The sequence below is a fragment of the Mesitornis unicolor genome, unplaced genomic scaffold (assembly GCF_000695765.1).
Source record: "Mesitornis unicolor isolate BGI_N332 unplaced genomic scaffold, ASM69576v1 scaffold12870, whole genome shotgun sequence".
Lineage (NCBI taxonomy): Eukaryota > Metazoa > Chordata > Aves > Mesitornithiformes > Mesitornithidae > Mesitornis > Mesitornis unicolor.
Genome location: NW_010156318.1, coordinates 138,615 through 154,441, shown reverse-complemented (window position 1 = coordinate 154,441; position 15,827 = coordinate 138,615). Strand labels below are relative to the sequence as shown.

Here is a 15,827-nt window from a genome sequence, read left to right as displayed (position 1 = left end):
ACTTCAGTTATCTTACATACCTTCTTTAAAGAATACACGTTCCTTTGATTAAATTAACATTTTTGTCTACCTAATTAGCCTGAAAAACCTGTGCTGAACCAATCTAAAAGTGACTTCATTACTGCTCATTGGTGCATGTTTGCTACCCATCACTGTCAACTCAACAGGCGAAGGATTAGGAGAACATTAACTCTGGCTTATTTGGTTTTCCATAGCAATCGGTGCACTCGGCACACGCAGCCAATCCAAGCTTTCAATCGACCCGGTAGGACGGTGACAGATGTTTTAATCATGTGGCTTCATTCATTACTGCTCATTTGCCTGGCTGGCCAGGTTTGTGGTTCTGAGAGACAGTTGAAAGAAAAAATAATTAAGCCAAACCAGCTTAATTACCTTTTCACATTCATCCCTCGGCTGGTACAGTTCATGAGTAATGACAAATTGAAAATACAAATAAAAACCAGTTTGTCCAGACCAGTGAGCTAGTAAGTACGCTCACCAGAAGATGCCTCATTGCTTGTCTAGGAACATAGCACAAGTTGCTTAATAGGCACTTAATGTACATCGGTTAATGAAATCATACCAGAGCTAATGAATATATATATAATTGGCTAGGCAGTTGCCACTAATAAAAAAGTTAGCGAAACCATCTTGCTAATTCAGTTTGCAGAGACAATTAGAGAAGGCCCTTGAAGACAATTCAATAGACTCTGCTAATACGGTAACTACTATCGATTATTTGCACGGTGATATCATGTTGCTTCTTTCCTGACCAGCTTCTCATACAAACAACCCCCGTCCACCTCTAAAATACTTAAAAAATAAATTCAAATAAATTTCAAAAGAAAAGTAATTAAATTTTAAATGCATTTTATTAAAAATTATCTAAACCAGTGACTGTTTAACAGTTGTCATTGTTCAACAACTCAATGAACCTGCTGCTGGGATTGCTCTCATCAGCCATCAGTTCAGATTCCATCTAATGCAGAGGTAAAAATGTCACTAAAATAAAATTTTTAACTCAACAAGGTCAGGGGAGAGACACAGCTCAAATCTGTGGTGATAATTATTGAAGTCTCCACTGTATATTTGGTATGTGGCACCCCAGAAATCCTGTGCCAGTGACACTGCTCTTTTTTCAAGACCTTCCTTGAATATACCAGGACAGGATGCTCCAGTGAGCAGAGGTGGTCCCCTCAGCACTGAGGGCCAGGGAGGCGAGGCAGATGCAGCCCCATGGACACCTTCATTCAAGTCATCCTCCCCCTGTGGCAGATGGGAACCCCAGCCCAATATGCAAGAAATCTGGAGATGGGAAAGCACAATAAGCGTGGTCTTTCCTCACACCATTTATCCTCCTGACTACTGAAGAACTAAAATTCAAGACCTCTGCAGTTTAATTTAGCAGACTATAAGCACTTTCTTCCATTAATGATTTTTTAGAAAGCTCTGGATAAATAATAAATACTGGTACACGCATTTTATCTTAGTCATAGTTTGATCTTATCTTTTCAAAGATTTTTTTCCCCAAAATATCCTGTGGAGACCATTTGGAGTTTGTTTTCATTTTCAGGCTCTGCTGAACTAAGCATTTGATTCAGAGAAAATAACAGGTTTGAAAGAAAGGCTCTGGGAAACTTAAACATAACAGATGCTTATTTGCAGACATCTGATTTAACTGAACTGAAAACCCCAGTCTAAATCCTGAAAACCATAAATGTCAGCCAGCTAGAACAGAATAATAACCACTTATCGATATGGATGCACCTAGTAGATAACAGAGTTCCTGGATCGTAATATTCATATAACTGCTGTTTGCTTCTCTTGAGCTCTCAAATTACAACCAGCAATACCATATCTCATTTCTCAGTGCTGCACATTGATGGTTTACAGGGAAGGGACTGGTTTGTCACAAGCTGTAGTTTTTCCCAGTATCAGATGTGAACTATTTAGTCTGGAATTAATATCCAAGGAAGCTTGCAAAGGATATTCCCAGCAGCATAAATGGCCAATAGTAGCCACCTCTGCGAATTTCAACAGAGCCCATCAAATGCTAGCAGCGACTTGCACCTCGTAAATCTGCATCTCTTTATCTTCGAAATCACAGAATTTGTGTGATCAAAGTCAAGTCACAGGCAAAACCACTGCAAAAACTCAAAGCAGCCTGGATTAGGATTTGACTTTTTTGCATGTCTGTAATGAGGCAAAACCAAGCACTGAAGTTTGCAAACATTTAGTGAAGATAACGATCCAAAAATTTAGGACCATCTGAAACAAAAACCTTAGCACCATAAATCAAAGCAGATGCACAGAGCAGAGAGGACACAGGCATTTTAATGACAACCTTGAAATTTCAGCTTATAAATCGGCATCAGGTCAGGCTGTTCAATGCTCGCTTTCTTACACTGTTCTCTTTCCTTGGGTAAGAAATAAGATTATCACAGCCCAAATAACTTGGATGGCATTTTGCCCTTAGTCTGAAAGTTACATTTTGTCCCCTGTGTTCTTGCCCTTTCCAGATCAGAACCAGATCACCTCCATGAAGCATGAGTCACCTCAGCATTAGGTGCACAGGCTCAGCGAGGGGCTCAGGTTAACTCCACAGCCAACGAAAACAGAAAGCAGTCACTGGAGAGTGATTCATCCTGCCCAAGTCAGATGCCTGCTGTGGGATGTGCAGAAACAAATCTCGCTTCGGATACCTGGAACTTGGCAAAGGAAATTTCACATCAGATGTGTAGTATTCTTAATTCCTTACGCCAATGGTCTCTCTCAGCAGTGTTAACAACACTGCACTTTCTGTTTATACTTCTAATTACTTTTTATTACATTCCAAAACTGTCTGAGACATATTTTGAGAAATTCTGGCAGTGTGATTCCCACATGATTTCTTAAAATCATGACTAAATTCCCCATGTGAGATTAATAGATTTTAATTAAATTCATTATGCCGCTAATTGGAAGTGATTTGAGGTAGTCTAGAACTTTGTTGTTGATCTCAGTGGGAACTTGGCTGAATATTTTCTGGACAGATTAGCTTACAGACAAGGATGTGGCTGGCTAGGGTTGACTGGAGATACGGTTTATGTGTTACGGGCTGCATTTTCAGGTGGCAATATCCTAGAACTACTGTGTAATGCACCACATGTATTTTCTTGGGCAATGAAGTGCTCTCTAAAATTTGATGAAAGTATATGGCAGCTTCAGTGAGATTTTATGCAAATCTCTCAAGAGGAAATATGGATACTGCATCTCTTAAAATATTCATTGGAAATGAGGAAAAACCTTTTTTTATTAAATACTCCCTGATGTACATGTAAATGTTAAAACTGGGAAAAGATGAGACTCTAACATCAGTCACCATAAAGAGAAAAATCAATTTTGTATAAAAAGTAGCTTATTCAAGTTAGTTGTGCAACAGAAGAAATGAATTACATCACTATGTATTGCAAAAGGGTTGTTCTATCATGTTGTATTTGTCAAGTCAGGCTGCAGAGAAGAGAGAGAGTTATTGACTGAGACAAGAGTAAGAGAAAAAAGGAGGGACAGCAACATGAAAAGAAAAAAGAGGGAGACAAGGAGCTAATAATGACTTGCTTTGCAAGTGGTTGGGAAAGCAAGAGAAGACAAATCACTATAGCGTCAGAGAGGTCAATAGATCAATATAATATATACCATGGGGCATAAGTCAAGAAGAAATGCAATATATAATGAAGGGAAGCATCGTTAAGAACTTGGGTCAGGTCTCACCAGGTGCTGCATCCTCTTGGCCCTGCTCTGGCAGCGCAGAGGGATTTATGCCATCAGTGGACACGGCTGTGCCAGCACAGCCAGATCTTGGCCTGGGGCAATGTGTCCCCACATTGTCACCCTGGAGCTGCTCATGGCCGACTGAACACAGCTCACACCCATGTCACCGCTGCTGCGGTCCACTCTGGCCAAAGGGTATTTATTACAAAACACAGAGAAAAGAAGGGCGCAGCAATGCAAAGGGGGCCCAGACAGCCCAGCTCAGCCGTGAATGATGCAAGAGGTGCAGGATTTCTCCATGCTCTTGGTGGGGGTCACTGCTATCCTCATTCAAATACGTTTGTGAGGAACAGAAGGCAAAAAAGGTCACATGAACACACTTAATAGGAAAGCTGAACTCAAATATTACATGCACTGCTGCTAATACAATAATGCCATTTCACACAGTTTTTGTTTGCATCCATGCTCCTTCTGAGCACATAAAAAAATCATTACTCTTCTTTCCCCAATGGCCTTTAGCAGAATATTCTTTACATCCCTAATAGAGCCGAGCACTCCAGCACACCCCATTTTGGGCAGTGTCACCCCACCAACAGGCAGCCTTATTCTATGTGCTCACAGTTGAAAAGCAACCGCACTCGAGATCAATGGGGCACAACCTCACGTGCGCTGCTGAGGTGCTGCCTTCCTTCTATCAAAGCGTGTCTCAGAAAGGTAGTGCTAAAAAAGCACTTCAATATTATTTTGGCTCTTCTGTGACATTGATATTCATTTTTCCCCGCATTATAGCCTCACTTCTGAAGTTAGAGTAGTAAAAGTAATATCCCGTTGCCACAGGGCAAAAGCTTTCATTACACACTTATGTAATGTATGTTTCTACAGCAAGGAAAGTTAGTGAAAAATGAGCTTGTAGAAGTGGCTCTCCTTAAAGTTAATGTTCCAAAGTTTTTTTAATATGATGTAAGTAAGTGAAGTTTTACATCCAGAATTTATTAAGTAAGAGCAGTTGGGCCTTAAAGGTGCTATCAAAACCCTGAGGACACTGCAAGAATATAGTCCAGTCTTTTAAATGAGATAGTAATTTTTTTTCTTTCTTTCTTATTCATGGACTGCTTGAGGTGAATGGCTACTCTGAAAATAAAAAGTAGAGCCTGAGAGATATCATTGCAAAACACATTCAAATATTTCACTACCCATACTGACACAGGGAAGAACCATATCTCACGTCATCTGCAGAGTCCACTTAATCTGCCAAAACCCCATTAGTAATTACTTTCATAATTATCCCTGTCCCAAAAAGGCTATTATCTTTATCAAGTAATTGATAGTTCTGACTGTCCCCTTTCGAAGGTTGCATTCTAAAATTTTTGAGAGAAAATCAGAATGGATGCTCAAGTGCTGCGTGTTTGCAGGCAGATAAACCCATGTCTAAATCTGTGCAATAAAGGTTTGGCACACGGATAATTCAGCACAGCCAAACACACTGGGGAGTGAACCAAGCCATTTTATCATGCCTCTTCCTATTTGTAACTTGTGGGAAAAGTTGTGTAACTGTAAAGACTATTCTACAGTTAAACAGGGTTAAGATAACATGAATTACCTTGCATTTGTGGTGGACAAACTGTATTCAGCTGCATGGCCTCTTTTGTGGGCTTTGCTAGCATATATATTCTTGAAAATACATCTGAATGCTTTGCTGAGGCACATCCAGGTCTGGAGACTACATTTCAGGTGGTCTCGACCAGCAGCAGGGCATCAAAAGAAAGAATCCCCTTCCCCCTGTCATCAGTTCACCATAGCTCACCAAGGCTGGGAACAGACTCATCCATCCACCTCCTACCTCTGGCAAGTAAAGAAGGACACTATTTGTAAATACACCCATTTCTCCTTTCTTTTCACAACTAACTAAACCCGTTTCACTTTAGAATTTACTTGCTGTTATGCTGTACACTACATAAATGTTTCCATATTTACAGTTGGTCTAGATGAGCAATGGTAATAGTTATGTTTTCCTTCAGCACTTGGCACCTACAGCAGCAGTGATAACCTACACAGCATCACAAAACCCACAGAAATGATTGCAACACCAAACTCTCAACTATATTTAGATTGAGGATCCAGTTTTGCTCCTGGTAGAAATTTCAGAAGCAAGCACAATTTATGACTTGGCAGTCCTGAATGTGTCTAGGTGCTCTTAACACAACTCCTGCGACTCTGCATGCACTGGGGAGGGACACAGGGACCCTGAGAGCACAGCACAGGGCAGGCAGTTTGGGACAGGGGACACAGGGGCACCATTGCCTTGCGGAGGGTCCAGATGACCAAGAGGCTCATTTCAAAATTCACCTAATGTGTAAGCACAAGCCAATGCTTTGGCTTTTTATATATTGTGAAATCTGTACATATAAAAATGGATCTATGTTTCTGCCTAAGTGCTCAATGTATTTTACAGTTCAAAATTTTGAGACCTTACTCTTTTCAGTCATAAACTTACTTATTTACAATTAGGTTTTGCTAGGTTAAATTTTGGCTCATGTCATAAGAAAGATTTCTTAGGACACACAAAGGGTGCAGCATTGCACATTAGAGCACAGGTCTTGCTTTTAAGCAACTTTGTAAAGAACTTTCCTCTCCTTCCTGAAAGAAAAAACTTTTATAGTCTTCATAAAGCAGTTTAGAGTATTTAAGTTACCCATCTCCAAAGGCATGTTTAACTTCTCTCATTTATAGAGCTGCTGTATAATATTTACATGTTCTCGGCCCTCGCTGAGCTCCTCTAGTGAACTCCCCTTTCCTACTTATGCTACTCCTAAGTTCCCATACTTTCAAAAGTAAACATTTTTACTTTCTTTCTTTCTAAGAGCATTGGAGTCATTGCTCCCTCTACAATGAAGTGCATTCATCTCTCTGGGTATAAAAGATCTCATCTTCAGCTGTACAGAATATTTTCTATTTACCCTGAATTGTGGGAAGCCTCAAAGTTTGCAGAAGGCGTTCGGCACCCGAGCGCAGCTCTTCCTGGCTGCAATTCAGGCTTCTTGCTTTTGTCCTCACTACAATAGTCAGATCAGGCAATTCATGGGACTAACCAACAATTCCTCAACATGATGAGGGTTGTATAATAGTCGCATATATTTCTGGAGTCTGATAATGTACCCTTTTGTAATTCACAGGGAGAAATGAGCACTTAAACATAGCGGCCACGTGTATAAAAGGAGAAAGATCCACATCCAAGCCTATATCACACATTTTAACAAATAATGAGAAATAAAAGATTATTAAGATTGAAAATAAAAAAAAGTGAAAATGGGAACAAGATGGCAAAGGTGTTACCTGTTTCTCCCGTTTCCACTTCAGGTATTTAAAAGATGAGGACTAATTAAATGATCCGTATTCTTGCCTGTTTCTAAATATTGTAAGCTCGTTGAATCTGGCAGAATGTTTTCTAAAGGCTGCCAAGATACGAAACCCATTTAGGGGAGAAACAATAATCTGTCATTAATTGATTTCTGATTCCCTATTCATCCCAATCAAATTCACCCACGTGTTCTCATATAAAGCAATGATTGCTTATCAGAGCCACTTTATCACATTTTCCCTTCCATGCAGGATGGAGCACAAAATCCTGTCAAGGAAAAGTCCCTGCAACTCTGTGGGACGCCACCAGTCAGGTATTGCACCGACCTACAAAACATCAGGTTTCCCTGTACCATTGCACGCAGTTTGTTTTAAGGATTGTACGACAAATACGCACACAACGTACACAGCTGCAGCTGGAGCTATGGCATCTGCATGCTCAGCTGTAGATGAGGGAAACCTGAAAGTCCCAGTTCAAAATCTAAGGAAAAAGTAAACCCAAGGCTGGCCTTAAATGGGACTTCACAACGGACAGACCACATACAACACCCTGCACACAGATTAATTTTACCTTCTTCCTTAGCAATTTCTGTAAGGCAAATTTTCATGTTTTGGCTGTAATAAGAAAAAAAAAAAAAGTCTCTCCAAAAAAGTCTTGTCTGTGTCTCCATTCAAGCATTTTTCTGATACAAATTAATCAAATTTCACTTCCATTCACTAGCTGAAGTTCTGAACTCGTACATCTTTTTCATACCTGATGTTTTACTTGTTCCATTTACAAAATACACAAAGCAAGAAAGAAATACATTTCAGAGACAGCAGAGGGGTAAGTAGAATGAATTCAGCAATGAGATTCAGTGTTACAGTTCAGGTTTGAGCATGAACCAGGGGCTGTGGAAAGGCAGCTCCACAGTTTGGTGCTCTGGTGGAAAATAACCCAAGCCCAGCTCGCCACAATTCAGTGTGCACCACGACTTCAAGTGACAAAACACACAGCATGCTGTGTACAGGGGGAGATGGGATAAAAATATGACAACAATTTGCTCTTTTATTATTTGGCATTGCTAACGGTTTGATGCCAGCCAGGGGCTGTCCCACCTTCTCAAACGACTGTTCCCGGATGTCACGGGGCAGTGTTTCTGCAGAACCACTTTTTGCTCATTAGATGGGTCCGAGCTGCTGCCGCAGTTGCAGGGGAAGCTCATTGAACGTCTTTCCAATAACCAAACCTCGCTGAAGTATAAACCTCAGTCTCCTGCACTGCTCAGCCTGTGGGCAGCACAACCCCCAGCACTACCATAAAAAATGAAACATTCCTATTTCAAACCCTTCAGCCATGTATTATTTTCCTTTCCTTACCTCATCATGAACTATTACATTTCCTTTCACTCTGCTCTGGAAGCCATTTGGATTTCATGCACATAGAAATACTACTTTTATAAAGAAACACTATGCATCAAATTCTAATTCTTTGCCTGCTTAAAGAGAGTTAGTAAAGAGCTTTTGCAACTTTGGCAGGGCTACATCTACATTTCAGGGCAGTTTTGAGGGGCAATATATCATGACGGCAGTCCCTTTGGCACTCTGCAACCTCCCATGCATATGTAACTTAAATTAGAAAGGCAGTGACATATTTATGCTACAATTAAAAACAAGTTTAACATTCCCCCAAGGAACCACCCTTTCCAATTCTTTTCTGCTAAGGGTGCATTAACCTGCTGCGGCAGCCCACCACAATAAAGACCACACTTGTTCCCATGGCTGAAGCTTAAATACTGAACGTGAAAACCAATTCTGGGTTTCCATAATCTTGAAATGTCACCACACGTGGATTATATTTATGTTTAACCACAGCCTGCTCTTTCAAACAGAACCCTTAGAAGTCCTCTCACACAAACACGGCTTTGTGCTCTTTGGCAGTAACACATTTCACCAAGAAGCGTGCGATTCCATTTGCTGCGGGAATGCAATAAATAAAAGGCGAGCATGTAATCATGCAGCTAGGAAAAAAAGTAATACATGGGCGGGGGGGGGAATAAAAGCAGAGACAGGAAGGAATGAGCAAGATAAAACAGATAGACAATGTAGTTTCACACTAACCTTTTCATTACAGTAAAAAAATTACATAAAATAAGGTTTTCTGTGCTGCAGCAAGGGTATTTCAGCTGATACCTGCCCTGGACAGCTCTTCACAAAACACTGCTGAGGCATCCCACCTTACCACAGGTGAGCAGCCAGCTGCTGGAGCACCACCACCTATCCACAGACCAGGGACCAAACATTTCTGACACACTCTGGAATCTGCAGCACCTATAAATCATGTCTTTGCAGAAACAAAATGAACTTTGCCATCTGCAGCTTTTCGGCACTGCCTTTCCAGAGGTATAATACAGATCCAGGCCAAGGCATGATGATCGCTCGCTGCATCACTTTGAAGTTGGCTTCTGCGTGCAGCTACTGCTATTATCTTGTACCGAACTACAAGAGCTCAGCCGATATTTGAGAGTGAACAGAAGCTGCACAATGACAGCTTGGCTGGTGATCTGCTCTGCAAACCGCTCAGATGAGCGGGAGCTTATCGAAATCCGTCTTCTCCAGAACAACCTCCAAAACATGACTAATAGGCTGATTCTCCTCCAACAATATCTATCTTGGTTCCTGCTGTAAAATAATCAATTACACTAAATGGAATTATTTATACAGAATACGAAAGCAGTTTAGCTTTGGTGGAAGTAATATGCTTATCAGATGGATTAAGATCTAATAGGCTTTTCTCTCTGGAAGTATAGCTGTTCCCGATAGTCTATCGAACCTCTTATGTAAATTACTTTGCTCTTGACGACATAAATTAGATAAAAGAACTATATTTTGTTTACAGACCTCAAGTAACAAGATTTTTAAATATATCTTAAAGCTGTGCCAATAGAATCAAAAACTGTTTATAAACTAAAATTGCCCTAGCTTATTTCAACTAATGAAACAAAAGTGAACTCTGCATACTTTTTGTTAATACAGTGACTCCACGAAAATCAAATATTTATGTCTTTGGTCTAGACAAATTAATATACAATTTCTCTATCACAGGAAAAAGAAGGCAATGTCTTCCTTAATGCGTGCCTTAATGGAGTATCTTATTTCAGTCCGGTCAGCTCAAAGAGATGAGAGCTGCACAACAGGGTCCAAGGCAATGGTGAGGGATGGGAGCAGCAAGAGCCGATGACTGAAGCCAGCTTGGTGAACACCACCAGCACCTAAGGATGCCAAATGCTGCCTGCTCATGGAGACTGCACAATTAACGGATGCTCCATGGAGACTTACTCAGAAACTTATTTAAGAAAATTTACTGAGGTTTCTAGGGGCTGTGCTTTGATTTCTCTTCTTCCTCTTTTCCTTCAGGGCGATGGTAGAGGAGCCCTTGTACTGCAGCTGAGATAAGAGGAAAAGCGTTTCTCCTGTCTTTGGAGATGCATTACAAGTCCTAAGAGCATTCTTTGTAACACCTTTATTATAAACAAGTCTAAAAAAACACTTCTTCAAATGCATGCAGTAAGTACAGGCAAAGTCTAACTTTGGAATATATTTAGTATAGTTAGCACTAAAGAAATAATATCTTGCAAAGCAAAACTTTGGGCTTGCATTGATCTGAAGTACAGGATAAGAGAGAGATTTGGGGATTCACAGATTCTTTTTTAAAAACTGGTTAATACAGCACAAAAGCAGTTTGGCTCTGTATGGCCATTTCACAGCTCTGGACTAATTAATATCAAGTAAATTACACTTGGCCCAGAGCTTGGCTAAAAACAAAATAACAACGCATGCTAAAACGAGCCTTAAATAATTTCTCAAAAGCCCAGATGATTTCTGTTATGAGATGCAAGTAAGCATTTTTGCCAAAAGAGAACAAATAATTTATGATGCCATTTAAAAGCTGGTAACTGCTTCCTCTACCTGAAAAATAAAAAATAAAAAAAAAGGAAAAAAATGAGTCCCTGGCTTGATTATGATTCACAGTGTGTATCAGTTCTCTGCATCATGGGACTAGAGTACCCTTTTATCTGTGTTATTCGTCAGGACAGATTGAATAATGACAAGTGGAGTGCCGAGCCGGAGTTTACTCGCAGATTGGTTAACATCATTTTGTTCCCAGAACAAGTCTCATCGGCCCTTATCAGGAGTCTCCCAGAATTGTTTGAAAGTTACAGGCAGCACACCAAGAAAATTAATTTCCCTGTCTCGCTCCTAGTGCTGTCCAAATCTTGTTACCCTTATTCACACAAAATAATTCAACAATCTTAGCACAAAGTTCCGCTGCGTTTTTGCTTACTCGTACAAAACCCATTATTGTATAATTTCCAGGGACCCATGCAGGGTTCATTTCCTATTAGATTTACATATGACATTTTCTTTTCTATATCCATATTTTATTGCTGTTTACTCTCAGTTTACTTGCAGCAATTACGAACTTTGCTCACCAACAAACCACAACATTAGGAGGGTCTTACGAGAAGCACGGTCCATCCTGCGACTGTGTGGAGTCTGCTCCATCGCTGAAGCAGCCACACGGCACAGGGATGCCACTTCTGATGTATGGCAAGATACACCAGGGATGTTTCTATGCCTCGGGAAATCCAACACTGTATTTTCAAAGAATGTAGATTTTTGGAGCTCACTACCAGAATTAGGAAAAATATATCTTAATCAAGCTATGTTCTACTGTTTCAAGTCTACCCTGAGATTTGAGCTTTATGAATGGAACAAACAGAAATGACACAACGGGAGGCAGCTTGTACAATGGACTGAATTCACAAAATGAATCTTGGATAAAAAGAATTGCACCACGACCTTCTAATTTAAACAAGGATGGATGTCACTTTTAATGCTGGTTTCCTACAAGAAACCTAGGCTGTGTGATCACACCCTGCACATCTGAGTGAGCAACTGTGGGCCTCTGCTGTGAATTTTTAAACACATATTACACTTTTAATCAAATTCAGCACAGATCTTCTTGATGATTTTATTTACCTTCTGCTTTAGTGGAGACTGTAGCATGTAGCAATGTAGTAAAGAAAACAAATTGAGCTTTACACTTGTTCTCAAACAAGCTTCCAGTACTTTATCTCACACCAACATCTGTGGAAGTACCCAAAAATACTCACAGCAGCACAGCCTCAAGCAAGAGGTGCTTCCCACCCATCTGGGTAGTTGCAGTCCTGGGACTTTTTTAGAGATTCTGCCTGTGGCTGATTCCAGTCGTCCCAATTCTCAGGAAAGTTTTGCACTGAAGCTTTTTACATTTCAAGCGACTCTGCTCCAGTTCAGGCATACAGGCAGGAGTGCAACAGCGACTCACGGGGCAATCGCTAGATGAGGTTTCTGTTTCAAACCCAGCTGAAATCTAAATATATTCCTCCGAAGAGACGCTGCAGTCAGATGTGCTGCTCTGCACAAAGCCGAGCGATTGTGAAGTCGCCACCTTACACCCACGCTCAGCCATTCCTCGGTCCACCCCCACGCAGGGCACAGCACACCCAGCCTTCCCACGACCCAGTTCTGTCAAAGCTCTTTGGATTCCTGAAACCTGCTATTAAAAGTGTTTAAGCCAGGTTGGATCCTTGCGACAGAACCGACAGAAGGAGCAACAATTTGTACATTTATGCCATAGACCTGAGACAAGCAAGAAATCTTCAACGGATGAACCTCTCCTAAACCAGGTCAGCACCTCTGACCACTGCGTAACCCTCCCTAGGACCTTCTTGATCCAAGCTACACATCAGCCCACAGCCTGCAACACATCCAGGCCAAGCAACAGCAAAGAGAGCTTCTAAATTAATTCAATGCTCAGTTTTTACCTCCACCAGGTTTGAAGACCTGCTTTGTTTTTAATTTACAGGCTGGAGGCAGTCATGTTAAATAAAAATTACAGTACTTTACTGAGAACAAAGGAAAAACACTGAGGCTGCAGGCCTCTCCAATACGGACGCTGAACAGATGTTTTCAATGTCTATTTGCATTTTGAACTGAAATTAAAGGGCACAAATCTCAATGCCTTTAAGATCTCTGCCAACAACTTGTGAATACTAACAAACGGCACCTAATGATCCATCAAAATGGGTGATTTTTCTGATTCTTATTTCTGGGAAGTAAAGATTTAACTAACTAAACAAAATAAAAGAGAAGTGAAAAAATATCAAATAATAAAATCAAGAACTTAAAACGGCCTCTTAAAGCCCCAGCTACAAAGCCTGACAGCCGTGCAAAAGTCTGACAGCAAAGATAGGGTTTAATATTCTCTTATTCGAGGGAGCTTTGAATCTCATTTAATTTTATCAGATTTAGAATCATTTGCTAGGGGCCAGACAGCCAACTAGTGTAAATCAGTTGAGCTCCATTAACTTCTACGGAATTACAATTTCCAATTTACATCAGCAGAGAACCTTGCTGTTATGCTACTATTATTAGCTGCTATTTATAATGCAATAATACCTAGAGCAGTCATCTCAAACATGCGGCTCAACAGGCTTTCTGCCATTGCCTGCAGATACTGGAAGACTTTGCTGCTCTAGCCCACATTGTCCAGAACAGCAAACCTGTCTGTACTGGACTAATTGCTCACCCAAATGGGCTAGTGAGGCTGGAGTTTACTGGTGAATATTGAAATATAAGCCTGGATTTGCTATTGTATATATAGATAAAAAATAGTTGCAAACCTAATAGTAATAATGGGCCTTATTATACAAAAGGTGTCCCTTCCAAAAGATCTCAGAGTGGCAATCTGCGAGAAAGGCACAGAGAAGTGACTTGAGGTTACACAGGCTGCAGGAAGGAGAGGAACATCCAGCGTGCTTCTCAGGGAGTCAAAAATCATCTACTTTCAAAGCTGTACAGGGTGACTACAGAGATCCAAATCCCTCAAATCTTGCAGTGAAGAGAGTCAGTTTTGAGCTTAGAATATCCTAGTTTTAAAAAGAAGATTCTGAAGTTGATGCATTGGGAATATTCACACTAACTAAATTCAAGACCTAACTTATATGCTTAAATTAGGTGGCTAGAGACATTCCTCCAAGTGCCATTCAGTGCAGAAGCATAACTTAGATGCCCTGAATTATTTTCTGAAGGATCCTAATTCTCTCTCTTGGCTACTCAGAAGACACAAGGAACTCGCCTTCTCCTTGCAATTGGACATCAATATAGATCAATAACAGAAAGAGCTCCCCACACCCATCCTGGGGACACAGATAGGTTTGGATACCTTCTTGTGCCTCTCTCTTTGCTCAGTGTTCATTTATTATGGATCCACGTCCTACTCTGGCACTGTCCAAAGAAAGAACCATCTGTGCCCACGAAGTCCAATGAGTCACAGTCCTTCACACCAAGTGGAGGATGTTTTCTCCTTGGCTCTATAGGGCAGACAGAAACAATGGAGGACATGTGGTGGGTTTGGTCCACTTCCTCCATTTGCTACTTGACCTTCACTCAAAATCGTGAAGAGCTTTCCCTCACACCTGCTAGGTTACCTGCAGATCCTGTTTCAATGCACAGATTTATTTGTCTCCTCTTCTGTAACACACAGTGAAGGCAGACCCCATTCACAAAGCTGAAATCCCCTTCAGAGGTGAACCTGACTTTTCCCTGAGACTTGGCTCTGTTGAGTTCCTACATCTAGGCAATGTGGGAGGATGGAGACTGAGATGCACAGATCTGCTGGGATCAGGAGGAGGTATATAGACAAGACACATGAAAGAAACAATCATTCCCATTAACAAGTGCAGCATGTGGCCCATATCTCATGGCACAATCAAACTTCGCAGCATTTCTAATCAAAGCAGCCTGAGCTCGTTCCCTGGTTGGCTCCCCATTTTGAAGCTGAGCTTCCCTTAAGTTCAAGGGCTCAGGAAAAGAAATCTGGTGCAGAGCTTTCTCTTTTTATTTATGAACTCCTACTCAGTAGACTTCAATCTCGCAAAGCGGTTAAACTTATGCAAAGTCTCTCTGAAGCAAACGGGACTGTTCACACGCCTGAAGTGCAGTCCTTTGCTGGATCAGGGTGGCAGCTCACTTCTTGTCAGTCTTTCCAAGCTCTATACATTCTGTTCAAACATTTTCTAAGGCACATGGGTTAGTGTTAAATATAGCAAGCCCTCTGTTCCATTTTTTTTTCTCTGAGACTGTCACACACTGCTGAGTTTCACAGCAGTGCTGCGCACAGCTCTGCAGAGCACAAGGCTGCCACTGCTTGTCCTCCATGAGGCCGTGGGTGCTTGGAGAGGACTCATCTCCAAACTTATAAATATTAAGAAAAACTTTTCCATTAGCACCCAATAACTGTTACCTGCTTATAGCAAATACCATATTAGAACATATCATTCTGCCCTTGTCAATAACTTGGCTGACTACAAATTCTGAGCTGTTTGCTGGGTTTGTGCCGCTCTCTAGGAGGATGATTGAGAGCTCTGTATAGACTGATCAAGCAACCCATTAATAGTTCACAACTGGGCTCAGGTTGACTGGCAGTAATTATTCCACAGATTATTTTTTCATTTGAAGTGCAGCTGGTCATCCATTACTTTCTCCACAGCTTTGAGGGTCCAATAATTCCAATTATTTTTATCAACAGGAGACAGGTAAACTGGCTCTATGGAAATCTTCCTTGACACGGGCACTGAGTAGGTGACTGGAGCCCACCTCCATTACAAATCCACTCCTCAGAGCTGAGATGTTTC

General features: G+C 41.0%; 1 protein-coding gene across 1 annotated transcript in view; it reads right to left on the bottom strand.

Annotated features, from left to right (window-relative positions):
* Positions 1-15,827, bottom strand: part of LOC104544467 (delta-sarcoglycan) — a gene marked incomplete at its 3' end in the record, with an annotated part of 159,208 nt that overhangs the window by 44,810 nt on the left and 98,571 nt on the right. The window lies entirely within an intron of this gene.